Source organism: Athene cunicularia, assembly GCF_003259725.1.
Source record: "Athene cunicularia isolate RWA chromosome 3 unlocalized genomic scaffold, athCun1 chr3_part1, whole genome shotgun sequence".
Taxonomy (NCBI): Eukaryota; Metazoa; Chordata; class Aves; order Strigiformes; family Strigidae; genus Athene; species Athene cunicularia.
This window is the reverse complement of record NW_020799097.1, coordinates 92,841,493-92,868,475: the sequence shown is the minus strand read 5'-3', so window position 1 is coordinate 92,868,475 and position 26,983 is coordinate 92,841,493. Positions and strand designations below refer to the sequence as shown.

The 26,983-nt window shown below is 41.0% G+C and overlaps 1 protein-coding gene across 3 annotated transcripts in view; it reads right to left on the bottom strand.

Moving 5' to 3' along the window:
* The window catches only part of DAAM2 (dishevelled associated activator of morphogenesis 2), a 187,229-nt gene that overhangs the window by 124,633 nt on the left and 35,613 nt on the right, over positions 1-26,983 (bottom strand). Inside the window, exon 1 of one of the 3 annotated variants that reach the window (XM_026844830.1) lies at positions 22,336-22,354. The exons of the other annotated variants lie outside the window; for them this stretch is intronic. The gene's annotated coding sequence lies outside the window, so the exon portion shown is untranslated. Of the gene's footprint in view, positions 1-22,335; positions 22,355-26,983 lie in introns of those variants that run through there. 3 annotated transcript variants of the gene reach the window in all.

Below are 26,983 nucleotides of genomic sequence, written 5' to 3'. Positions count from 1 at the left end.
AATGGAGACTTGAAAGATTCAGTTCTTAAAACATTTCACAAGAGAGCTACAGAAGCTGAACTTGTCTACCAGAGACCACCTTCTCAGGGACTACTCTGAATGCAATGTCCTTTATAGTAATCCAGTCATGGATGAGGTTCTAAACTCGCTCATTAGTTTGACAAAACACTGTTTTGGAATGAACTCAAACCAATGAGACAAACCTGATTTATATGCAATATAACAACATCTGTATGATTTCAGTTGTAAACCAAGTTCTAGACCATTGTCTGAAGGCTTCCTCACCAATCATTAAAGGACCAGCATTCTCTGGGACATGGACAATGAATCATCCTTGAACAAATTGGCTGAGACATTGAAGTGATAGGACCATAATGTCTTTATGAGCTCAGGTCAAGACTTTGGTAAGCACTCCTCCAAAAGAGGTAGCTTACCAGGAAATTACTACTGCGTGAATAGATATGAAGGCCAACATTTTCTACAGGGTAAGTACTGCCCTGGTCAGGGCACCACAGGTTGCCCTGTACTGATTGACATTTCATCACTCAGCTTTCATCTTACGCAGGTTCACCTAAGAGGTGAACAGTCAGTCTCCAGGCCTTTCTTCATCCATAATGTTGAGAAATACACAAGCTTGTGCACGTTCCTGTGTTGTTTTTACAAAAATCCATATCCGTTTCATGGGATCCATACTTGAGAAACTCAGCTCAGCTTTCACTGCTTTACATAAGCACACAGAGCTCACATCAACAGTGACCTTGTATTGTCCCACTTCCACAAAGCATCATTGCCTTGCACAACTCATACTTTAAACACTGGGATTTTCCGGGTCCATCTATAAGCAGCATGCAGGAAATTCATACTGACACACTTTCGTATTGCTACAGCACTGACACTGTATTTAGGTGAGGTGTCTACATACTTTTAAAATAAGAAAAATTGAGGACTACTAGAGAGGAATCTAGCACAGGTATTTTAAAATTTAATCACTAAATGAATTAACAATATTTCTAAGTGAGAACACTCTTTCTAAAGATTAAGCCTGTCAGTCACAGGATGCTGAGGGGCGTACTTAAGTTGCACTGTTTATGCTATTTAAGAACTAATTACAACTCCTTGATTTTTGTTGGTGGACAGTTTTAAAAAAAATAAACGTTTTGTAATTGCTTCCAAATTAACAATCTTTCCCTTTTCTTTCTCTCTCTTTTGCTTTTTCTTTGTCAAGAACCAAATCTGGGGAAAATGTGCTTCCAAAGGATGGGGTGGGGGAAGGGGGGAGGCAACAAAGAAAATGAGGAAACTAATATCTATCATTTTTCTGAGTGGTAATTGGTAACAAAGCTGTCATAAAAAGTCATTAAAATAATAAAAGGTGTGGGGTTTTTATACTAATAAAAGCTTTATTGCCTTTCAACTTCTTGCAAAGAAAGTGGTTGGAAAAATGAAACATATGCAATTATCTATTTCTATATATAACTCCAGTGAGAATCAATGGGAAATCTCTCTCTGGAGAGAATCCCACTATTACACATAACTGCCTCCCACAGCTCTTCTCAATTGTACTGTTTTACCCTTTTGCACAACACAAACAAGTTGCCGTCATTTCAACAGCTAACCGCACGCCTGCTCCTCATAGCAATCCCCCTCCTGCTTCACAGCCCCATCTGTGGTTCGGCTCAGGTCAGGAGTCACAGTCTGGAACTTTGCCCAAGGTCTAATTATAACAACGTCCTCTTCCTCTGACAGCGCGTACGTGTTCATTTCTAAACCATTTGGCTCAGTGACCAAACATAATTAAGTTAATGCAATTTTTCCAAGTCTTATCAGAAGGTTTAGCCACATGGGATGGGATCTATCCTAACGGCACACGAGGATCCTCTTTCAATCGCAGGTTCTGGATTTTTTCTTCAGCCTCACTCTTTTCTTCATTCTCATCTCAGAAATTATAATTTTCATGCAAACATATTCCAAATAAGAAGTGTTCCACAAGCAGTAAGACACCCGAAACAACTGCTAAGCCAGCAGCTCTCCTGTGCAAGAGCACTGATTATTAGTTTTTACCACACCGTCCTGCTCCTCACCACAGTGAACAGCCAAAGCACAGCTGTAACTAAAATAAAAAGTTGCTTTTGTATCATCACCTTTGGGAAAAAAAAAAAAAAAAAGGAGAGAGAATTCTGTGGGTTAAACAAACACACACAGTCCTGCAAAACCGGTTTGCAACATAAAGAAGCATTCATGGAAAACACTGCTTTGCTCACTTCCAGAGCTGAATCTCCACTGATCATCAACAGACAGAGTGTTGGTGGATGTAGCCACAGCTCTCACCTGAGTGGGAAGCATGGGACTAAATGTATGATGCAGAATTACTGTCCACACTGGTTTATGCTAACAAGAGAGGAAACAAAGAAAACCACTTCCATTTTCCTGTAAGTCTATCATCTTTCTCTATGGCAGGATAAAACATATAAATGTGACATATTATCACATAAGTAGAAAGAAACCTTGATTTCTACACAAGCCAACTCACCCCCACCCTCAAATCCAAGTTAAATCTCTATGTTATTCACCTATTAAATAATAAACCACCAGAGCTTCATGGTATGATGTGGGACAGGACTAGAGTATTAGAATAGTTACCTTCATCATCACTTAGTGATGATGAAATGGGGAAAATAAGCACCATGCTCAAAATTGCCAAACTGTATACACTGGGTAAAGCTGAAGAGCTCTGTACCATCCTATGCTCAGTTCCCTGGACCACATTGCTTCTCCAGTACACAGATGGTGAAATTATGAGCTTCACAGCATGTTCCAATTACCATGGGAATTTTCCATGTATGTCACATGTAATGTGACAGATGTCAGATGCAATATAAGGCAGTTGCAGCCTGGGGGATGGGGAAAGGCAAGCAATCCATTTGTTGTATCTGCAGTAATAACCCAACTCGTTTGGTTTGGATTTGTCACCATACCAAGGAGTTTCCTGGTCTCCAGGGCACAAAATAGCAACAAAATAAGCAACTATTTCAAATCCACAAAATTAGAACCTCTCTTTCAGGAAGGAGGGTAGTCCTTCATGAAGGGTGCACTTGCCTACTACATTAGACAGGAAGATAACAGATACAAAGCGGATCAACAGATCACATGAAAGAAAATTCTGGAAAATTAGTGGGGCTTTGTACAGTGATAACCACTCAGTCCCAGTGAGCCATGGCCCACACTTAACAGTTCCACCAGAGGAGAGAGTTCAGCTTGAAATGCACTGTGCATTTTGAAGCCAATTCATGGATTTTCCCCTCCCAAAACAAGAGTGAAGATCTGAAGGCGGTATAAGGACTTTGCAAGCCAGCCCAGGCACTCAGGGCCCGTCTGTTTTACACACCATCCCATCAAAACTGAGATGGCTGAGAATTTCAAAGTATTCCACAGACCTAAAGACTGTCACCAGCTATATACATGGTATTATATATTATCAATACTTTATTTAATTTTAAATTTTTTTTTCCCGTTATTTGCCTGGGAAATGTGTCCCAAAATAAGGGAAAAGGCAAGGTCTGTTTGAAGACTGTCAGGTGTAGCTATAACCACGAACCTACTTAATGCAACATGTCTGTCAAAAATCTGTTTAATACTTTAAAGGTGCTCAGGACATGCTGGATGACTAATAGCCACTAATGTTAGTCTGTTAATGCCGGCAAATCTAATACCTCTCACCTGATACCAGCTTATCAACACACACACACACACAAAAAAAAAAAAAAAAAAAAAAAAAAAAAGAACTGTAAGAGCTCTTTCCTTTCTGAAAGATTAATTTGAAACATTTTCTCTGTCTTCACATGGCAATGAGGGGAAAAAACTCAACAAATAACCAAACAAAATAAAAAATTCAACAACAAAACAGAAAAAAGATACCAGCAGGTTCCTCATGTTTATCTCAATCCATTTATCTATCCAAATTGTATTCATAGAAAAACAATTTTAAAAGAACAGTCAAATCAAGATTCAAAATACAAAGTAGGAAGAGCAACAAAGCAGTTAGAGTCAGTATCATAAATCCAGCTAGTAATCCTTTGTTATTTTTTTCCAGCTTTTAATCAAGTACAGATCAATTATTTTCTATACCTGACTGATCTGACCAAACAATCCATTCGTTCTTTTACCTGCTAAGAAGTTATTTTATTTACACAAATGTATTAATATACTATAACTCTGACTTCATACAAAAATCTGCTCGGTCGAAACTAATCTGTCCTCCTAGACACCAAAAGCCGAGTCCTTATTATAATCCTGCATCTCATTTATTTGCAAGTAAACCTACACATCTTTAACATTTCTGAATGGCAATGTGACCACTGCAGCTTAACCTGCAAACAAAACAAGTAAAATTTACAACTTAAATATTTATCTAGAATACATATGTCCTTCATCTTCTCAGTGTCTAAGCACACAATATATTTGTCTAAGAGGGGAGGCAGAGATGTCCTGCTAAACAGCAACTTTGGAAGCAGGAAGAGATTTTGCTTAGTGCTTGTTGTACCACAGGTTCCCATCCTAATTTATGAATTACACACTTAGGCATGCTTGACAACAATTTAAACCATCATGGTGGTGGAACCAACAGGATTGCATACCCCCTAAATATAAGCAGCCTTTCTGGCTTGATTGCAGTAGTCCGTGGTCCTGTCTTTCTGTCCCTGTCCCCTCCCTGTTATTACTTTGAAGTTTTCTAGTGTTGCACCATTACAGTTTCAGTAACAACTACAGATAGTCTCCATTTCCTTCTCAATCAGAAGGTCTGGACTATTACCACGATCAATTTTCCTGTCTTTCTCCCCACGAACCATATTTGCTCTATCCGTATACCTCACTAAAGATTACCCCATTCCCTTCTATTAAATAAAAAAAAAAAATCAAAACCCAAATGTCTTCAGGCAGGGGAAGAACACCACTTTCCAATTTTAGCCTTAGTTCTCTCTTTCCTTTTTTTCAGTCAGCTCTAGTTTTATTGTCTACTTTTTTCCACTGTTCCACTGCAATATCCTCACTTGCTTTCATGACAACTCTTAGGCTTGGAGTGGCTTCTAGCAGCCACTTCCTCCAGAAGTCCTCTCCTTTTTAAAGCAGATAATGAAGGAAAAAAACCCACAAACTTTTGAAGAGACACTTACTGCAAGACACAAGCTGTAAAGACTGCATGACACTGTGTATGCTTTACTTTTGTTGTATTATACTCCACTACTATGTTTTCTTTTTGTCGTCTTGTACTCCATTGTCCTAGCTGTGGCATTGAGGTTGTAAGTTCTAGAGTGTAGGGTCTTAGTTACCTGCCTAAATCAGTTACTGTACAGTGCCAAGTAGACTTACGGTCCTCTACAAATAGCAATAAAACCATCAGGTCAGCAAAAATTAATCACCCAGCTGGAACCTGTCCAGCACACAACAGTTCACACCCCAATAATGATGCTGGTGTAGAGGCAGCATTTAGCAGTGTCCACAAATCCAGTGTGGATAAATTTATGCTTTATGAAATAATGGAACTTACACAGGGATTTACCCTACCACAGCATTAGCTTCACTAGATGGGTTGGTTTGTTATGTCATTGTTCTTCTTCAAAATGCTGTAAGAGCCTGTGCAAAATAGGCTACATAAAAGAAAATATGGGGGGAAAATTATCCCAGAAACCTCACAGATGCCACCTCAGGACCCAGTCATAACTGAGGATAAAACCATCCAGCAGTACATCTTGTCAAACACGTTCTACAATCCCCAGATTTTACTCTTGAAAGAATTCAGGTGCTAAAAGAGTTATTTTTAGGACTTGCCAAGAATATACTCAGGGCCATGAATTCAGGACAAGACTACAATCCAAGCTGTGTCTGTGCTACCCAGCAGAGCTGGTCTGAACTGCCTTTACTACAAGCTATGGATCTAGGCAGCAGAGCCCAGGTTAGACTCTTAACTTTATTTACTTTCTTTTGGTAGTGGCTACAATGCTATGATGCAATTTCATAGGATTCAGGCCTTGGAAGCTGGAGGGTGAGATGAAGCCTTTATTCAACATAAGATTTCATAGACTGAAGATGAAGTAGATCATGCTGACATCAGACAGACAGACATACCATTAACAGCCAGAACCAGCACATTGCTCTTTCAATTCCAATACAGAAGACTATTTTCCTCTATAGGAGGATGAGGTCCTGTGCCTTTTAAAGGTCTTATGGTATGAAATGCCTTTGATGTCATTGGTTTGAAACTGGCCCTCATCAGTAGTGTCCGCCAGTTCTATCCATAAGATCAACTTCCAAGGATGAAACACCCATACCCCAGAGCCAAGTCTTTGATCACCTCAAGAAACAAGCCAAGGATAGAGTGATCTTGAAAACAAGCTGTCCCACTCGATGCTACAAGACCAGGAAAACTGGTAGGACAGATTAATACTAAAGCTTGGTTGAGGGACTTGAAACCTCTATAATACTTCTATTGGGAAGAGTGGGGTCTAGTTACAAGGGATATCAATCCAGAGTTTCCCAGTAGCACTAAGAACCACCACGTTCAGAAGAATGAACACACAAAACCCCATTACTAAGAGCGCCCCTGTCTTGTTTGAGTCATTGTAATTTTTCCATTCTGTCATTGCCCAATTATTTCCAGACATGATGTAACTATTTTGCCAGGGGATTTGGGAGTCAAAATGTTGCTGCTGTTGTCATCTTTATCCTGGGTGCTTGAATTTTCCAGACAAAATAAGCAGCTGAGGGCATTAGAGTGCCTTTGCTGAGAGAGAAATAATCTGTAAGAACTACCAGTGTGCTCCAAGAAAAACAAACAAATGGTAAAGGCACAATTACATCTTCCCAAACTCCAGCTCATTTCCATGTGAAATGCTGTTTTCTTATTCAGACAATCAGTAGAAGAATGTTTCGTCTGTTGTCCGATGTCATCACAGCATACAAAAATTAATTTCCATTCTAACACTACATTCAGGGCTGCTACAGGACATTAAAGCTCAGCTTGACTGGAAATATGCCTGGTTATAACCACTGGAAACTAGCCACATATGTAGGTGTACCAGTGCCATCTTCACTATTGACATGCAAATCAATTACCTGCACTAGTAAATTTTTCCTGAAGCGCTCTCATTGGAAAAAGCAACTCAGTCTTTATAATAAATGGCTATAACCAGGGATAAACCCAATACAGAAAACATTTGGACTTTTCCATGGTTTTCACGGATGGCGCTGAATCTCTTCAAAATCAGTGTTCATCAATGTCACCTTTGAAAGCCAGGTTCCAGGCTGCACATCTGCCACTTTACTCCTGAGTGCCCCAGCCAAAGTACAGTATATTTCTACATGTCACTGCACATCTGTAAATAATAAAGATGGTGTTCTCAGCTCAGTTCCATATACTAAAAGCCACTGATGGGGATGATAGTTAAAAGGCTTCTTAGTGATTCACTAAATGGAGGAAACAGTCAGTAGACACATCACAAAAGGAACAGGTCTTGGAATTTTGATGCTCTCTCCATCTTAGAGGTGGTTTCCATAGGCTGAGGCACAGATAGGGTCAAAGCGTCTTTGATTTTATATAGTTATATTTTAAGCTACTCAGATTCCAGAGTTGTCAATTTGGCACCAAAAGAAATTCCCTGTAGAAAATGAAGTTAAGAAAAGGTCATATACAGCACTTTATTCCAGCATTTTTATTTTTGTTCAACATTCTGACAAGGGATACTCTGGGTTCAGTGCCCTGAAACCTCAACATTACGCAAGTAGGTTTGAACTGCAAGCCAGCAGCTTGGTGGAACTGTTGAACTTTTAACCTAACATGTCTTCATGAAGAATGGATATTTGGAAACAGTTCTGGCTTGAGGATTTTGGGTTGTTTTCTGTGCGTATTTTTAAGAGGCATCCAGATAAAATATATTTTCTGGCTGCTGTAATATTTACAGGAGAAGATTTTACACCAACACAGAAAACTGATTTCAGAGCTGTGACATGCTGCTTTAGGTTCTGCGGCTGTTGAATGTTTCATGGAATTAGGGTGAACAAGGCCTCATCTATATTTAAGTCAAATTCCACAGAGCTCATGCTCTGAGTGACATAGGTAGTGATCAGTTACGAGGGTCTGAAAAGAAAGCACTATCTAAAATCAGACACCTTCCTTGCACAGTTAGTGGGTGCTTTTGTCCAATAGCAGCATCTTGCAGAGAGTGCAGTAAAAGGAGAGACATCGAGAACCCCTCCTAAAATACCCAAATGGGAGGATCTTCTCTACAGAGCAATGCATATCCACATGATCTAGAGCGTATGATACATGAGGGTGTGGTGCTTGTGCCAGTCGGTACCAACTCTATTCTGCTGCCTTCTCCAGGCTACCAATAGCTATTTCTAGTCTCCTGGATTCTCATGGCAAGAGGTCATGCCCATGTCAAGGCCTTCTACTGTTCACGATTAAGAAAAGTTTAAGTACTGAGGTATATCTAGAAAAGATTTCCTGGAACTGTAACTGACCAACACACTGTTCTTACCCAAGGATAGCACATTTGCTTGAATGTATGCTCAAATACCAAAAAAAACCTGCAGAGAAATTCCATACAGAGGATGTTTGGGTAGTCATCTTCACACTTCTAAGAAGCTACAGCAAATCAAAAGCCTGCTCGAAGATACAGGAAGTTCTTTCACCTTCTAAGCCCAAGCTACCAAGCATCTTGTTGAAAAAGATTTGAGCACACTCCTCAGAAAAACAGACTGCAGTATAAAATTCCCTCAGCTCCCCACCACAGCTGCACACTACATGGAAGGAAAAAAAAAAACCAACCAAAAAACAAAAAACAAACAACACAACAAAAAACCCAACCCTGCTTCTAAACAGGCACTTGATCTGGATACATAGTCCTTAGACATGATTCAAAAAGAAGGCTCTTTGTATACAAATAGAACAGAAATCTACCCTCTATTAGAGAGGGAACATCCTCTTTATCCCCTTAGGGCTGCAAACATAGTTATATCCAGTGATGTATGTCTTTGCAGAACATGTACCAATATCACTGCTTGTTGTCTCCAGTTCTGTACAGCATTGATTTATTTGACAGATTGTATAGGGTTTTATCCAAATCATCACCCATTGCAGTTCATTTTGTCTCGCCCTTTGGAAGCATATTTAAAACTTACTTAAATCATTAATTTTTCTTGCAACTTTTATCTTAAATTTATGGATGGAATACATACAAATAAAGACAGTAAGCAGTCATACATTGCCTCCTACAAATTCAAGTCTTGGCTCTGCTGTCCTGGTCAGGAAGGGATATTTAGAAGATAAATAGATATTATGCAATAATACCTCTCACTGCTAGAAAGACTGAAATTGTCATTATCCCCATTTTCTACTTGTAGAGAAGACACAGCCAACCACTACCAAAACCTTTCCAGTGACAAGTAGCAGAAGCAGAATTTGACCCTCCCCCTGCCCAGAAACCCATTTGAACAAAGAAGCACAGTTTTCACACAACACATTGCACCTACCACACAACAAAATAAGTAGAACTGCAAAATGTCAGAAACTCTGAAACATCAAGACCAACTATGTAGTTTTACTGGATGGCAAATCCAAGAAGAAATACATTACATATAACCCAACAATTTGCATGTAATCTGCCAGCCTATCATTAATTTTTAACTATTGGCTGTAAATATGAGATGAAAATGTCACTAACACTACTGAATCCCCAATAAAATATTCCCCACCCCCCCCCAAGTCGTTCATATTACAAGCCAAGGGTCCGCTACACAGTGGTACCTGGCAATGCTTAGAAAAGTGTAAAAATTTACAAAGAAGTGGCTCCATCTCCAAATCTCTGAAAATAAGATAGACTAGCAGATGTATAATACGAACACTGAGCCCACACCACCGACAGACTCTTCAGGGTGACCTCTTCCCTAGTGCTTGTTCTGTGCATACCCTAAAATCAGTCAAACACAGCCTGTAAGAAGCATGGCTACTGCCCAGAAAATGTTCTTAGTTCTGGGTTTACAGTGTTATCAGCTATTATTCACAAAAAGCTCTACTGGGATAAATCCAGAATTAAACAAATTAAGCAACTCAAGACAAGAGAGGAAAGTAATTGGAAAAGTTACTCTGATTCCAAGAAAAAAAAAATGGTTCATTAGACAGGAGTGAGTCCACAAGATCTTAGAATATCCTGTTCATGCTGAGATTTCAAACACAAGCAAAAATTTTCTACATTTTTAAGAGGTCATGCATGATAAGAAAACAATTCATCTCCTACAGGGCCTGCTAATAGCAGCATTTACTCTCTTTAATTCACAGAGCACATTTCATATCAATATCAATATTGCAGGACACATTTCCAGCATCTACTGGAATACTCCTACAGTAAGAGTTTCTCTCCATTTAAATTGCATTAGTACAACTACATGGCAAACAGTTCTCAAACATCAAATCCGAGCATGATGACCACCAAGACACCTGTTTCCTAGAAAGCTGCTCACAGAAGAAGTGGTGCCCTCAAAGGAATTAATTTTCACAGCATCTCAGAAACCTCCAGATGAAACATTGCCAAATGAAACAAACCAAAAGTTTAGTACTGTGCCTAGATCCATCTTGAGAAGCAGTTTTATGTTCTTCATTTAATAGAGAAAAAAACAATACTGACAATACCTTGGAAATGAGATCTGTCTGCCCCTTCTAACTGACCACTCTGGACCAAAGAAAGCATTTCTTTAAGTTGAAGTGTTTCTAAGGACCAGAATTTGAGCTTGAGTTACTAAATAACTGAATAGAGGGAAACCACTTATCACGGGAAATGGAGCAAAGAGCAAGAGGAAAGATCAGTTTTCTAGCTGGAAGGATGCTGTTCTTTGTGGGAGTACTATAGCAAGTCTCGCTGTGGAAAGACCTCGGTGTGAGGTAATGCCAGTGGGTCAACCAGCCAATGGTTCAGTCAAGAAAATAAATTTATGCCTTCATATTCAGTTCTTCAAAAATTTAGGCTGAGGTCACTCCAGAGGAAATCTCTTATCAGATACTAAGGGTCTTACATTCTGTAAAACACATTATTTCAGACCTTTGACAGTCAAAGTCAGCAGGACAAAAAGAAAAAAGAAGAGTTTTATCCTTTCAGAAAGATATTGGAAGGTCTACTCAAAATTCTGCTCATCTTATCAAAGAAGTAACTTCAGGGTGAACATAGTATTGGAATTAGTTTATAGATACTTTCCTTTCTGATATGAGTGCACAACATGCATTCCCTATATAGTTTCCTCTCCATGGGTATAACAGACTGCTAATAATTCCTATGGAAGCATGTAACCTTGTAGAACAAGAGACCAACTCTTCCAAGCAGAACTCAGGCTCAGTTATTTATGGTGAAATGTTCCTCACTGAATTTGTGCCGGGTGGGCACATAAGATTTTTTTCTAGTCCCCCAAATATTTCATTTTCTCCAAAGGTCTTTTGAGCTTATTCTAGCAAAGTCAAAAGTAGAGCACCCAAATCATCGTTTCCTGAGTCCTGAAGAATGTATTCCAACTCACATACAAACTTCAGCAGGGACCAGTATGAGTAATTCTTTTCAACAGTATTCACCCATGCAATTTCCATCCTTAAAAAAGGGAAAGAAAATCTGATTGTGCTAGGAGTTGATAGAGAAACTTTCTTCTTTTAAAACTCGAGATTTAAAATGAATGGATAAGATTGAAGATAAAACACCTTCTCATTTGGGCTGTAAAACTGTTTTCTGCCCTTCAAGAAATGGGCAATGCAGTAAGGCAGAAAGCTAAATCTAAATTGGAGGTAATACCTCACACCAGAACAAGAAAAAGTACATGTACTTTGTTAGTGTTGCACAGACCTCTTGCTAGGCTGGACGTATTCAAAAAGGGTTTAGTTTTCAACCTTAATCTTATCACTGTGAAAGTCTCTGACGACAGATTCAGAAAAGCAACATATGCTCTATGTCAGTAGTAGTTTTATGTTTCAGCTACATTTCCATGCTTCCCCTTACACCTTCCTTGCCCAGGAACACTCTTCCATGCTGCTTATAACAGCTTAACCAGCTTGTCTCAGAAGGAAAGTGAGGGAAGAGTCATCATTGCTTCTGACACCACTAAGTAGAAGCTGCTCTCAAGCTGTGCAGAAAGTCAAAGCCTTCCTTTCTCTCCAGGCCCTGAGCAGAGCCTCTGCACCTTTACCAGCCAGGGCCAGAGTATAGAGTTGTGCATCATGGACCACACTGCAACAACCTTTGGCTCTCTCCATCCTGTACCCCCATCACCACCACCAAAGACCTAGATGTAGTTTGCTCACTGTTCCTCCTCACTCACAGATTTTCAATGTGTCACAGAGCAGCAGTAGATAAGAAGCACTCACTCTGAAGAGGATTATTAACACAAGACTTATAGGGAAAAATTGACTTTAGATGCAGACTTTTCCGCCCACTGATTGAAGAACTTGTTGGGATATGCCAGTGTTCTGCGTGTCTCTTACTTGGTTTCAAAGGAACTGGTATTGGGACTGACACTGCTTAACATCTTTGTTGGCAACATGGACAGTGGGATCGAGTGCATCCTCAGCAAGTTCAGCAATGACAACAAGCTGTGTAGTGCAGTTGATATGCTGGGAGGAAGGGATGTGCCATCCAGAGGGACCTGGACAGGCTGGAGAGGTGGGCCCATGCAAACCTCATGAAGTTCAACAAGGCCAAGTGCAAGTCATTGCACATGGGTTGGGGCAATCCCAAGCACAAACACAGGCTGGGTGATGAGTGGATTGAGAGCAGCCCTGTGGAGAAGGGCTTGGGGGTATTAGCAGATGGAAAACTGACTGTGAGCCTGCAATGTGTGCTCACAGCCCAGAAAGCCAACCTCATCCTGAGCTGCATCAAGAGCACTGTGGTCAGCAGGTCAAGGAGGGGGATTCTCCCCCTCTACTTCGCTCTCATGAGACCCCACCTGGAGTCCTGTGTCCAGCTCTGGGGCCCCCAACATAAGAAGGACGTGGACCTGCTGGAGCGAGTTCAGAGGAGGCCATGAAGATGATCAAGGGGCTGGAGCAGCTCCTTTATGAGGACAGGCTGAGAGAGTTGGGGTTGTTTGATCTGGAGAAGAGAAGGCTCCAGGGAGACCTTATAGCAGCCTTCCAGTACCTAAAGGGGGCTACAGGAGAGATGGGGAGGGACTCTATCAGGGAGTGCAGTGACAGGACAAGGGGTAAGGGTTTCAAATGGACAGAGGGTATATATTTAGATGAGATATATGGAAGAAATTCTTCACTGTGAGGATGGTGAGGGACTAGGACAGGTTTCCCAGAGAAGCTGTGGCTGCCCCCTCCCTGGCAGTGTTCAAGGCCAGGCTGGACAGGACTTTGAGCAACCTGGTCTAGTGGAAGGTGTCCCTGCCCATGGCAGGGGGGTTGGAACTAGATGAGCTTTAAGGTCCCTTCCAACCCAAACCATCCTATGATTCTATGATTTTATGTTACTGTCTTACCTCTGTTTGCAGATTCTCTTCACCAGCTATAGCTTTGGAGCCCATCAAACAAAATTCTCACCTGCCTACCACTTCTGAGACAATCCCATGGAAATAAACTAATGCCAGCACCCTGATATTCAGGAGCTGCTCAAAAACCACATAAGCTGTTCAGCATCAACCATCCACAAATAACATACGTGCATTCACACCCCAAGGCATGATTAGACAGTTGGTCAATAGTAAAACAGTGTCTTTCTGTTCTTCTGGTCAGTCGAGCTCCCACAAGTAAAAGCTCAACTGCTGAAATATGAGTGAAAATTCTAAGCTTCTTTCACTGCTTTGGTCATATATCTCTGGTTTTCAGTGCAAGATGTTTCTATACAGTAAATGTTTCCAGGCTCACAAAACCAAACACACATGCTCCAGTGTAGTTCTAAAAGAAAACTAGACAACTTTCATGCAAGTATTCCTTCCTTCCCTATCTGAAAATAATGAAATAGCCTCAGTCCAGACTTCTGGCCCCTCTTTCAAACTCCACTGACTGCCACCATAGCAAATACTCCACCTTAGCTCAAGCTCTCTGTCCCCTCTAGATAAAACAAAAGTATTTGCAACCTGTCTCAGAAAAAATCTGCTAGAATGAATTCCCTTCCAACAGCTTTATTAGAACAGTAAGAGCACAGGTTTTTGCAACACCTCTTTCCAATCTTATTCCAGCCAATGAAGTACTTCAGTAAGGAGATATAGAGGGCCCAAGACAAAACTTCACTATGGTCTACATACATCCATCCATCCATCCATCCATCCATCCATCCATCCATCCATCCATCCATCCATCTCATCTCCTTATTCTCATTCCCAGACTGAAAAACCCAAAATGTTTTGATAAACAAAAAGTAACTGAAGACTAAGTATGAAAACATGTACAGCAAGTTTATTTTATGCCAGTTTGGTTTATGGCTCTTCTCCAGGATTTTGGATGCACAGCCCCACTAGGGTCATAGTAATAAAATTTTCCTTAAACAAGTCCCACTCAAGGTCCAGGCCTCTTTTTCTCTCTCCACATCACCTGCATCCCAACATTCCTGAAAGGAAATGAAATTTATCCAGTGCAGAAGAGAACAATAAAGTGTATGAACATCCCTCTGTACTGAGTCCTCTCCTAGCTTGGCTGTGCTATGCCACACCTGCCTTAGCCAATGCAGCTTCCCAAGCACTGTGTGGGGAAGGGATCTGCACAAAGCTGCAAAAGTGACTAACCACTTTGGCTCATCAGATCCAGAAGTCAGTGGGGATGCAACTTGAGAGTTTTGAAACAAGCTCAGCAGAATAGCTGGAGCATCTTGGTCCACTCAAATCTGAGTGAGATGAGATAAAGGTCAGGGTTCCCTCAAGTATTACATCCCACAATGGCTTTACACACACAGAGCCCTATCTCACAAGGCTCCAATGCCCCATTTTATGCTTCAATCCATATTTTTTCATTACGAAGACATTAGAATCCCAAATCACATGTTTTATTCTATCAATATCTGAATGGTAGAATAAGTTAAAAGTCCACATTAGTTCACCAGGCAGTAGAGGGTAATCTATATGAAACATATGAAAGAAAAGGGGGGAGGGGGAATAATGGTTGAAGGGAAGACAAAAAATTAAAACGTCTTCAGCCTCACTGAAGAAAATGTGTATGTCTTTCTCAAGGAATGATGCTTCTTTCATGCACTTACAGAGTTTTCTTTCTTTGCAAACACTGCAGTGTAAAACTAAAAACAAACAATCCCCAGATTAACAAGAAAGATCTGACAGGTTTTCTTTAAGAGGCAGACTGACCACCTCTTGGAGCAGGGAGCGGTGGGTGAGCCACGATGCAATTTCATTCAGAAGTTGATAAACAAGTTCTGATCAACTGGTAGAAGAAAAGAAAGAGAGAATGAAAAGTGAGATGACAAGTCAAAACATCCCCTTTAAGAAAGGGGTATAGTTTTGGTCTACAAGGGGGATTAAAGAGGACATTTGGAAACAATGTGTACTTCTGAGATTCTTTTCCAGGGAAGGCCCAACACCCTGGCCACAGAAACCACATGCCAGAAACTTCTGTGTGGTGAAAAGACACACACCACACACCTTGTGCAGCTGTAGGAAAGGGAAAGCTCTAGGAAGTGGTTCACAGGCTGGATGTAAGAATAAATTCTCATGACTCCTGCTGCTGCCTTTGAGATAAGGCTGGGCCAGGCAGGTAGCCAGCTCTTAAGAAAATGCTGCAATATTGATCTCAGTAGTTGAGGTTGGAAGGGGCCTCTTGAGACTGCCGAGTCCAACCCCACTGCTCAAGCAGGGTCAGCTAGAGCAAGCAGTCCAGGACCATTTGGGTTTTGAGTATTTCCAAGGATGGAGTCACAACTTCTCTGAGCAACCTGTGCCAGTATTCTGACACCCTCACTGTTAAAAAGTTTCTTGTTATCAGATGGGACTCCCTGTGCTTCAATTTATTCTCTTGTTCTGTCACTGGGCACCACTGAAAAGAGTGCATCTTTCTTAAGCAAAGGGAGTCAAATTTCTCAAAAGTCCTTTTACCAGCAAAGCCCCTGCTCTATGTAAGCATTTAGGGGACTTCTGTGTACGGATCTAGATTGGTTGCATGACAGGAGAATATTGCAGAAGTTCTCTCTTTAGCCAGTGTCTGCAAATGACAGACAAGAACAAGCTGCAGAACAAAGATCCATGCATTGAAAAGGTACATTAGAAATAAAACCAACAGTACATTTTCGCATAAATCAAACTCATAGGTTTTCACACCACAAAAATTCACAGACCAGGTGACAATCAGCAAAAAAAAAATAAAAATAAAAGACTCCTCATATTTGTAGAAGGTGAGTCTTCACACAGATTGTTACTCTACTGCACTAATCATCTGCCTCATCCTTCCTCAAAACCAAATGTTAATGACAACACAATTTTGCTATAAACATTAGAAGCTGTGATTCTCCAGACAATTTAATACCACTAGAAGCAGCCTTAAAGAAAAACTCTTGACTAGTAATGCTTATCAAACTTTGTTCATGGCAAAAGTGTCAATGCTGCAGTTCCCTAGAGATTTAACAGAGAGGCAGGCTTAAAGAAAAGCTCTTGCCTAGTAACACTTATCAAACTACTGTTTCCCAGTTCTAATGTCATCCTCAGCATAGACATTGTCCCTGCATTAACGCAGGCAGAGACAGTGACAAACACAATGGACTTGTACATCTACTGGTTCCCATAGCAGGGTAAGGTAAGACCATTGCTATTGCACTGTCCTGTTCCAAGACATTCCCTAGACATGCTACTCTACAGTCTCATTACTTCACTGCCTGGGAATAAGTTTTCTTAACTGGAGACAATCCAAACTAAAAAAAACCCTTGGGTTTGGATTTGAATTCTCCAGAAGTTTAGGGCTTTGCAGAATTATTCCCTTTGTATGCCTCAGCTTGCACTGAAGACAGTGGATGCTGAATTCTGTGGGAACAGGATGGGATTTTAGCCACAGCAGGCTTGCTAACCACTACCATCTAGTATTTGCCCTTCAGAAGCTTTTCAGGGCAAGTGCTTAGAAAGTAGTTGAATTCAGTTTTTGTAAGCAAAACCCATGAAAAACCCTTTCCCAGAGGTCAAGCCCTGTTCCCTGAGGCCTGGGTGCAAGCTTTCTGGCAGGACCTCCTGAGTCTGTTGTGTGGAAGATAAGGAATTTGAATGATTTCCTGCTCAGCAGCATGTAGTTCCCCAAACATCTGACAGTTTATGTACTAGGGACTGTCTCCACAGAAACCCGGCTAGAGAGACCATAATGCTGAAAATGCCGGCTCCCCAATAGCAAGCAGCTCATCTTCACTCCCTCGCACTCTCCATCCTTTACTTTCTCACCTTACTCTCTTGCCTGTGGCTCTCCCAGAGCATACCTCTTCCCATCCAGGTCTGAAGGAAAGGGTGTTAACACAGCAATGCACCAGTGCTGCAGATAAAGGCACATGTTGTGGGATCCTGAAGTCAAACACACTCTCGTATTCACCAAAGCATCATGTGCCAAGTGAGTGTACCCTTGGCCCTGACTTGCCACCCTCCCACACTGCATATGTTATCTATCAGACAAGTCTCTGACAGAGCCCTTGGGTGATGACTTTTTCATAATCATTTCAAAATCAGACAGGCTTCCCAAGACAACTTGATTTTTATCTCCAATGACATAAAAGACGGGGGAAAAAACAAAAGCAATCTTTACATTTCAGGTTATCCTAAAGCAGGGTTGAGTGCACCCTTAAGACAGAAAAACAATGTATCCCCTAAGGACTACAAGCTGGGTGTTCTCTCTCTTCGGACAATCCCTTACCATGCAGCTGCTTGTTGTCTTCAGGACACTTGCCTACTAGACTACACCCAGAAGATGCTGTGAGCAAGACTCCTTCCAGCAAAATTGCCCAACCTCCCTTGGGGCCAGGCCTATCACATGCAGTAGATGAGTCCATCCAGCCCTGTCCAAGTTGTAGCTTCACAGAATTATTCCCTGAAGAAGGATTTGCTACACCACAGCTCCAAAGGCTCACCTGAAATGATACCTGCAAAGACACCTAGCCTGGCCTCTCCAAAATGTATGTGGCCCTTCAGGCCATTCATTCAAAACAGGGATTAACTGAAGAGAATATCTCAATTAGTTGATGCTTTTTCCATTCAACTGCATTCCATAAAAGGAACGTTTTCCTATCTAGAGAAAATGTAGGAAATGCTTTGTCTAAATGCATTGATTTTATCTGTCTGCCAGCAGCCTACCCTTCTTCACCACTGTCACTTGCAAGAAGACTATTATACATATAATCTGTAAACTTTATTTGCTATGCATGTACAAGACACTTGAATTTCAATAATTAGAAATTTAATTTTAAAGAGAGTTTGGCCCTTGCTATCAAGAGCAAGTTTTCACAAAACTCTCCAGCTTCCACTTCAGTGCAAAACAGGAGGCATATTTCCAAAAAAGAGTAGTGCAGCTTGAACAGAGTTGGTCAAAAGGAGAAAGAACTGTCTTGAAAAAGAAAAAAAATCATTTGGAAAAGCAGCAAGTTATTTTACTGTTGGGAATTCTATAGATGCCTTCTGAGATTTTTTTTTTTTATTATTTTTTTATTTTTTTAGAAAAAGGAAAGGAAAAAAAACAAAGACATTTCCCCTTTCACCAATAACTTTCTCTCTTCTACTGAACCCAAAAGAAATAAATAGAACAGAGAAAAGGATTTAGAAAAATCTATCAATTGCACAGCATTCAGCATCATTAAAAAAAAAAAAAAAAAAAGGAAATAGTTACAAGTATACGTTTCTGGTGTGATTTATCACAAATTTTGAAATATCAAGCTCACATAAGAATGTGGAAACATTTGGGAAACTATGTTTTCTTCAAAACTTGGCAATTCTGAGAACAGACCTTTTAATGGGAAAAATCTTAATGGAAAAATTTGCATGAGACATACTGAGCTCTTTTGAAAGTCTAACCACCAGCGTCAGTAAGGAGATGAACACTTACCAAGATCGAGTCTGTCTTCTCAGAATAGTCACTCAAACAGCCAAGTGATTATCCTCTCCAACTTCAACACCTGTACACTATTACCAGCTTCAATCCTTCAAGAACAGCAATCATTTAGCTGCTAGTTTGGTCATGGATATGGAGTTCCACTTTAGTTCTGAAATGCCTCATCCACTCTGAGCAGGCAGTGTAGCACAGTAGGAGACAGAATAAAGACCCACTGAGCTAGTTGCCTTGTCCCATAATGTACAGTGGGAAAAATAACAGCAGATCTCCACCTGACCTGCTGGACAACTGTGTGAAGCATGGGTAGCAACTCAGCAGTCAAGGATCCCTTCTGTGAAACAAATTTGAATGGAGCAATGCTTGCGGGTAAATAAAAATCATGAATACAAATACATATGAATGCCCTGTATCAGTCATTGCCAAAGGGACAACAGAGCAGGAATGCCCAGCTGTGTCCACAGCCTGATATGTTGCCTTTTAGGTCTGCCCAAACCTTCTCAATTTTGAATACCCCTTTCAAAAAAACCCAAGCAAGACAAAAAACAAACATCCCACAATTTAAAGGCACATGTGGAAGGTACTGCAGATTGGAACATAGCAACCTCAGTGGCACCTTGAAGCAATAAGAAGATAAAAGCAAGGCAGGAGGATATTTCCACATGTTAACTGGGCAACAAGTGAATACAGACTGGAAGCATGAAGGATGTGGAAGAAGGCAGTGTAAAACTCTGGCTTCAGGTTTATTTGGCTTACACTAGCCTCAGCAAGACTTACACTCACAAATCTGATAGACAATCTTATGAAGTATAAAGCTGAAAGGGTTGAACCAATCAGCTAGTCTGACCTCATGCATAGCACAAACCACAGCACTGCCATAAATTAATTCCTGCCCAAAGTAGAATATAACTTTTCAATAGGCATCTCATTTGATTTAAAGATTTCCAGCAGTAGAAAATCTACACAACCCTCAGCAAACTGTCTCTCACTTTAGAAATTTCTGATTCCTCTGCCAAGATTCAGTTCCCAGAGCCTGGGTCCTGACTTACTTTTCCTAGATTGAAGAACACTGTCGCCAAATGTTCTCTGTATAGCTAATTGTAAATGGTGGTGAACAAGTCACCTTTTAAGCACCTCTATTATAGGATAAGCTTTCGAGTCTCATCCATCAATACCTGAAATTAATTAATGTTAAATTCCGTAACCTTCCATTTACTACCTCCACAGCAGTCTGTCATATGCACAATGGTCACTTGAAAAACAGTTATCTCTTGGATCAAAAGAGCTATTCAAGTTTAAAACAGAAGTTATGTCTCATGGCAACCCAGCAAGACACAAGGATATCACAATACAGGTATGAAGAGAATGACAGTCTGCTTAAGATCATACAGCAAGTAAGCAGCAGAGCCCAGAATAATGCCAGTTAATTCTGATTTTAAATCCTGGTCCCTGTTCACAATGCTATCTTCCTGCACAACACAAGACAGAAGCTATTCTAAAAACAAAACAAAAAACCGCATCCTGGAATTTCTCCAGACTGAGAGCAAGGTTTTTGAGCTATTTGCATGCAACTGAAAGTAATATAGAAAAAATCTTGGGATCTGCATAATAGTATCCTTCCTGATTATTTTGAGGCATAGAAAACATACCGAGCAAATGAAACTCTTAGGCCTGCGCCCACAGCAGGCCCACTCACAGATTCTTGTTCTTTTGCAACTTCAGAGGTGCTTGGCAAGACCAGTTTCAGCAGCCCACTGAGGCTTTACTATCAATTTGATTTCTAAGCACTAACTAGTCAACAAATTTTCTTAGTTCCAATTGTAAGTCTGTCCCACAAATTCCCATTTGCTAATGTAAACACCATTAAAAAAAAACAACTTTAAAAATTTCCCTTCTTTACTAGCTGCCAAGAGCAGAGTTCAGGGCTCTGTGCTTCTTGAGTTGATGAAATCATTAACACCTACAGCAGTGTCAGGAATGTAACTCTGCCCTCAGGACTTGGTAAGTAATAAGAAACTGGTGTCAGTTTCACCTTTAAAAACCAGTTCCAAGTAATAAATTTCCAATTTCAGATCCGGATGGAAACCCAGCCCAAGCAGCATAGCAGAGGCACAATTCAGAGCACTTTGTTCGAAAGGTATTAACGCTGGCAACCCTGTCATCAAGATGCTTACAAAAACAGTCAGAAGATGCCTACTATAAAATTATGCCTTGCTGCAAAATGCAACAAGCAGAGCGTGTGGAGAGTTACTAAAAAAAAAAAACAAAACCCAAACAAAAAAAAAACCCACAAAACAACCAACAGTGCACAACACTCACAGCACAGAAAACTCGATTCATTTTCTCTTTAGCCAGTCATTTTCTTGCTGCAGACGCCAGGCCAAGACTTAGGGAGACCTTGTGTGGCAACATCAGGCAGCAGTCAGCCAGTCTGGAAGCTACAGGCAGCGTGAATTACAGGGTCTGTATGCATTTAGCAACTTCAGTAAAGGACCCCCTTTATATTCATTACAACAGTTCTGTCTTTGCTACTACAAGGGGTACTACACAGGAGGCATTAGCAGCTGCTTCTTGGAAGAGTGAAGGTCTTCTAGTAGGACAAAAGTGGGGTGCAACCCTCTTTTCAGCAGTGTATGTCTCAAGTGCCTCACAGCATGTGGCAACAGCTTTGTCATGGCTCATCAACCTCCTCCCTGAACACAGGATAGCGGGCATCAGCCTATGCAAGTTGTATGCACTCTTTTCCACTTCATGGGGAAGGGACCCATGACTAGAAGTTCAATATTATTGCCATAAATTTATTTAGGTCTGTCTAAGAGAAGCACAGCTGGTTTTCTAGTGCATCAAATCACTTAAACCAACACTTCCCTGACTGTGCTACCTCCCATCCATGCCCTCTGGGCTTTAGGGCTGAAGCAATAGATGCTACATGGCCCCCTCTCTGCTACTTTTATGTTCCTCAGCTGAGTTCACTTTTGAGTTAAGGCACAGGGGAAAATAAATACTGCAGTTATAAGCTGCCATTTATTCAGTATACATTTCAAGCTCAAGGCAAACTCTCCCTATATCTTTCATCCTGTTAGGATGGGATGCATAGAGCCTCCTAATACACCAAATATCCTGCAAGTTGCTCCATATATTGATGCACTTCTTTTGACATTAGTGCTATGTTCTGTTCCTCCGCATAAACACACAACAGATACCCTTCCTGAAAACACCCCCTTTGACGCATGGTCCGGTGCACTGCTGGTACTATATGCCAACCCTCCCACAAAATTCACTTCCTTCTGTTCTACCAATAGCTCAAGAGTCCAGGATTCTCAGTCATTTCCCATCCCTTGGATTAGCATCCAACAATGTCCTGTTTACATTTCAGGGCTGTGGTGGAAATAAACACCATAATGTCAGGACATTCCATCAGCAGGATTCCAGGCAACCATGCTGGGTTGTAAGCAGGATGCTGAACCAAGTATGGTCTGACTTTTTATTTTATCTTCTTTCCTCTTCCTTATAATTCCATTACCTAACTGAAATACCAGAGGACATCTTCTAGTGAATCCGTCAGTTCATGCAAGTAGTGAACACATGGAAGGGTCTTTATAATTATGAAATTACTAAATCAGGGAATTAGCAAGTAAGCAAATAAACACATCAAGCAAGGAAGGGGTATTGGATCACTAAAAGGATTTAATTTCATTACTAAACAGAATTTCAAAGCAACATAATCATCTTCCCATCTGGCAGATGACGAAATTGAGACAGGGACAAGGCAAAACTATTTCCTGGTTAGATGGTTGTAAGGACTAAATTCTGTTGTCAACTACAGTAAAACTAAAGATAAATCAACATTAATTAAATTCAATTGATATTAATTATAATTTGCCAACTTAAACAGCAATAATTGAATAATCAGAGGAGACATCACAAATGCATCTGCTATTAAATCTCAGCCAAGAGAGACTTCTTTTTATTTAAGTGGGCTATAAAATTTCTAGGCTAGAAAACAGCATGTTAGCAAATAGGCTGTCCTGTGGTATGATTAAAAACTCTATTTCTCACCCCAGCAATGTACAAACAAATGCTGTCTTCTCCATTCCAATCAGAATATTAAATGTAAATATTATGAAGGAGAATCTCTTGAGACACACAAACTGGATGGCTACCAAGGACAGGCTGAATGCTCTGAAAGCAACATTTTCTATGATCTACTGAATCTCTCAGAATCAGAGAAAACAAAAAGAAAGATACACCAAGCTTGTAGACTCTATTTGTTGCAGTGCAAAATCACTGTGCTGGAAAACATTTTGTTGAGTGGTCAATTCAGTCTAGATTTCAAGTGTTGCATTTTTATGCACAGTAGAGCTACTGTACAGGTATTGATCCTTGAAAGAATACAACTGGAAACCAGAAGATTGTGCTGTTGGAACGAATGGTTGCTCTTTGAGATTGAATTGGCATGGAAATGGCTCCCTAGCACTTGCGTAAAATTCTCATCTCCAAGTTGCAAACCAGGCTAGAGCTGTCTTTAAGCCAGTTTTGTACAAAGCTTTAGTCCCACAGGTATCTCGTTTACCGAGAGTGAAGACTATCTGGAAACTCCAGCAGGTATGATGACAGCTGCAATCTGTCCCCTAAATAAAGCAAGAGAGATAAGACCTGTGTCCCAGGCTTGCAATGGTCTCCTTCCTCCCACATCTAGGTGTCAGTTATTAGCCACAGTTCATCAAGTGGACTAGATTGCCAGATACCTCAACATGACAAGGACAGCTTTGAGAATCTGTCTCAGGTGCCACAATGCCATGCAGAACATTTTCTGTTCTGTGAAATTTGTTCCAGAAGAAATATATGGAAGCCTAAGCCTCACTGCATTTGGACCATGATGCAAGACTCACCTCTTTGTCCAAAGCATAGTGTGAACTGTAGACTCAGATCCCCCTAGCGCTTTTCCATGAGCTGTATTTTTCTTTCACCCTGTTCCTTAAGTTTACAAGCACATTGTTGGAGGCAGGTAGGGAATACTGGTGCTTGCTCCCCCTCTTTGGGAAGCCGTTGATTTAAACCATGTGCACACAGTGAAGTCTCAACAAGGACATTATAAATGCATGTAACAATGTGACGGCTGCTGGCGATCAATGGAAAAGAAAGGGGGAGGAGGAGTTTACTGGGTCTTGGGCCAGTTCCTAATGGACAAGCTTCCACATCACAAAACCAAACACTGCAGCTGCCACTAATCACATCAGTCAGACTGATCCCCAGAACAGCCAAGCAGCAAATGGACAGACCCTGACCGAGCTGCTCTCTTCCAACATAATTCTGCAGGACTCCAGAGTGCACTGGCAAGGCAGGGTGTGAGCAAATTTGATGTATATTGCCCACACTTTGCCTGCCACTTTAGCATCTTTAACAAATACTACACTAACTTCAAAAATAATCAGTGGGCCCAAGTTAAAAATAAAGTGCAAGTTGGCTTCCATGAGAAAGCAACTGAGCCAATGCCATTTATAGTAATTCGACATGTCACTGAATAGCATCATTTTTATAAATACACTGAAAGCCGGACATGAAATAACTGGTTAACAGCTCCCTAATCACAAGGGCTTCCTCTGCTACACATTTTTCCTATTTATCCAATGGCTTCTGTTTTATATCTAGTTTGCTAATGGAAAGAAGAGAAGGGGGAGGGGGGGGGGGGAAATTGGCCTAAACTGATCCAGCAGATGCACAGAGCTGGGGCCTCAAACACTGGCTTCTTTTCTGCAGCCACCAAAGGGCGGTGGGGGAGAGACATTTCAGCAAAATTCTTTCTCTGCAGCAACTACCGCAGAAACACATTTCCCTCTGTTTGGAGCCACTCAAAATAACTGCAGCTCAAATGCCAGAAGAATATTTTGTGCTTCCTGCATTTATAAGGAGAAAGAGATGGGAAAATACTGAAGAAAGTTCCTAGTATGGTGGTCTCAAAACAACAGTAGAAGGCTTAAAAAAGTGCACTCTCATAAAGAAAGCAAAACAAAACTAGACCCAAAATATTTGTTCTTTAATGATCCCAAAGTGCTTTACAACCATGCATAGGAAATACATTATTTTATAAGAGCACTCATCTTCTAGGCCATGCAGACCATTCAGATTTTTAGAACTCTCTATACCCAATTTCTCACAACTGCCAGGAGTCCCTTTGCAAGTGTGACTGCATGCAGCACAAGCAGCTATCATAATTTCTGTATGTACTAAAACAAATAAATAAAACTTCCTCAGGTATGTTGACTTCTGTGTCTGAACTGCTTAGAAGGTAGGATGCCGAAGCACGCCGGAGCCTGTGCACTTCCACACCAGACACCCTGCCTTGTGTCCCCAAATGGAAGCAGGCAGAGGATGGGAGGAGGCTTCATACTGTCACGAGACCACGAGGCCAGAAAAAAAGGTGAGGGATTCACCATCTACTCAAAACTTCATCCACCTTTGCTCTGTTCACTTTAGTTTTAAACTGCTCAATAAATAATGTTTTGAATCTGCAAAGGTGGAGGAGGGGGGCACTGCATGTGCAAGCAGAATACAATTGTGAGAGTTGTCCAAACTCAAGTCAGTAGCAGAGGCAAGAAGTGAACACCTGCCTTGTTCTTTCTCTGTGAGGCCCTTAGCTCCAGTGAATAAAGTTTCACTGTCTCCCCTATTTCTATACCGCAGTGTTAGCCCCAGAAATAGGCACGTAAACCTTCTATGCTGACCAAACTGTAAGCACCTTCACATCAAAATTATGCCCATGTTACTGAGTCCTCATAGTCCACCACCAGCATCTAAAGGCACACAGCTGTAATTGTCAAAAATCTGTCTGTCCAGGGTGTAAGAAAGACTGGTTACAAACATGGGAAGGCTACTGGCACTGAAATAATCTTACCTCTGTACTTACTACAGTGTAAACAGCTTCTATCCTCTAACCTGTACTTCTGATTGCTTAGGGTAGCCTGTGCATAAAGCACCTCCAGGTTTGAGTCAAAGGCATTTCTCTTTGTGAGCAGCATGAGTGAATTGGGGAAAAACTTAGGAACCTATCAGAATTAACTGGGCTCTGAAGATCACTTCAGCCTTAAAAAAAAACCAAAAAAAACCAAACAAAACAAAAGCAAACAAACAAAAAAAACCCCACACCACACAACACAAAAAAACCCAAAAACAACAACAAAAAACCACCAACAAACCAAAAAACAAAACAAACACAAAAAAGTTTATTCACCTGGTAGCTTTGATTCACTTTATGAAGCAGACCAAGTTTTATATTTCCCTCATAAGGCATCCTGACATAATAGAGACAACCAAACTGCCTGATTCAGAAATGACAGACTGCAGTGCAGGGCCTTTGCCACCAGTAGAGTAGGCAAAGGAAACAGAAAAGCAAGAAGCAATTTTCAATGGAATCTCAAACACAACCATGAGATCTGTTCCTTCCCTTCTCCTTGTGTCTATCTCCTTTCACCACATGCATTCAGGGCATAGTATTCACAGAAACAACCCAACGTTTTTTTCTATGATAAATAGCGCAGTACTTCAAAGGGTAGTTCCTCTCCTCTTGCTAAAGAGTGAGGGGAAGAAATGCTACCCAAAGCGGTTAGTATTGCTGGTCCAAACACAGATAGATGCCTTGCCTTGTGCTACATAAAGTCAGAGAAGATGATGGCCCAGTAGTAAATGCCTGAATGTGCTGAGCGGGATTACAAACCAAGGCCTGCATTTTGTATGAAAAAGCAGCAAGCAGGCTGCCAAGACCCCTCTCTAAATACATTTCAAAGTGGGTTATTGTGAAGAGTGTGAGCGCTATGATCTCAGCTGCCAACAACTACTTCTGTGGGAAGCAGTTTGCAAGCGGGAACTCATTCTCCCAACAATCCAGGCTTTGACCCACATTCGTGCTGTGCAGTTAATCTAAGTGGAATTAGTGGTGGTGAAAGG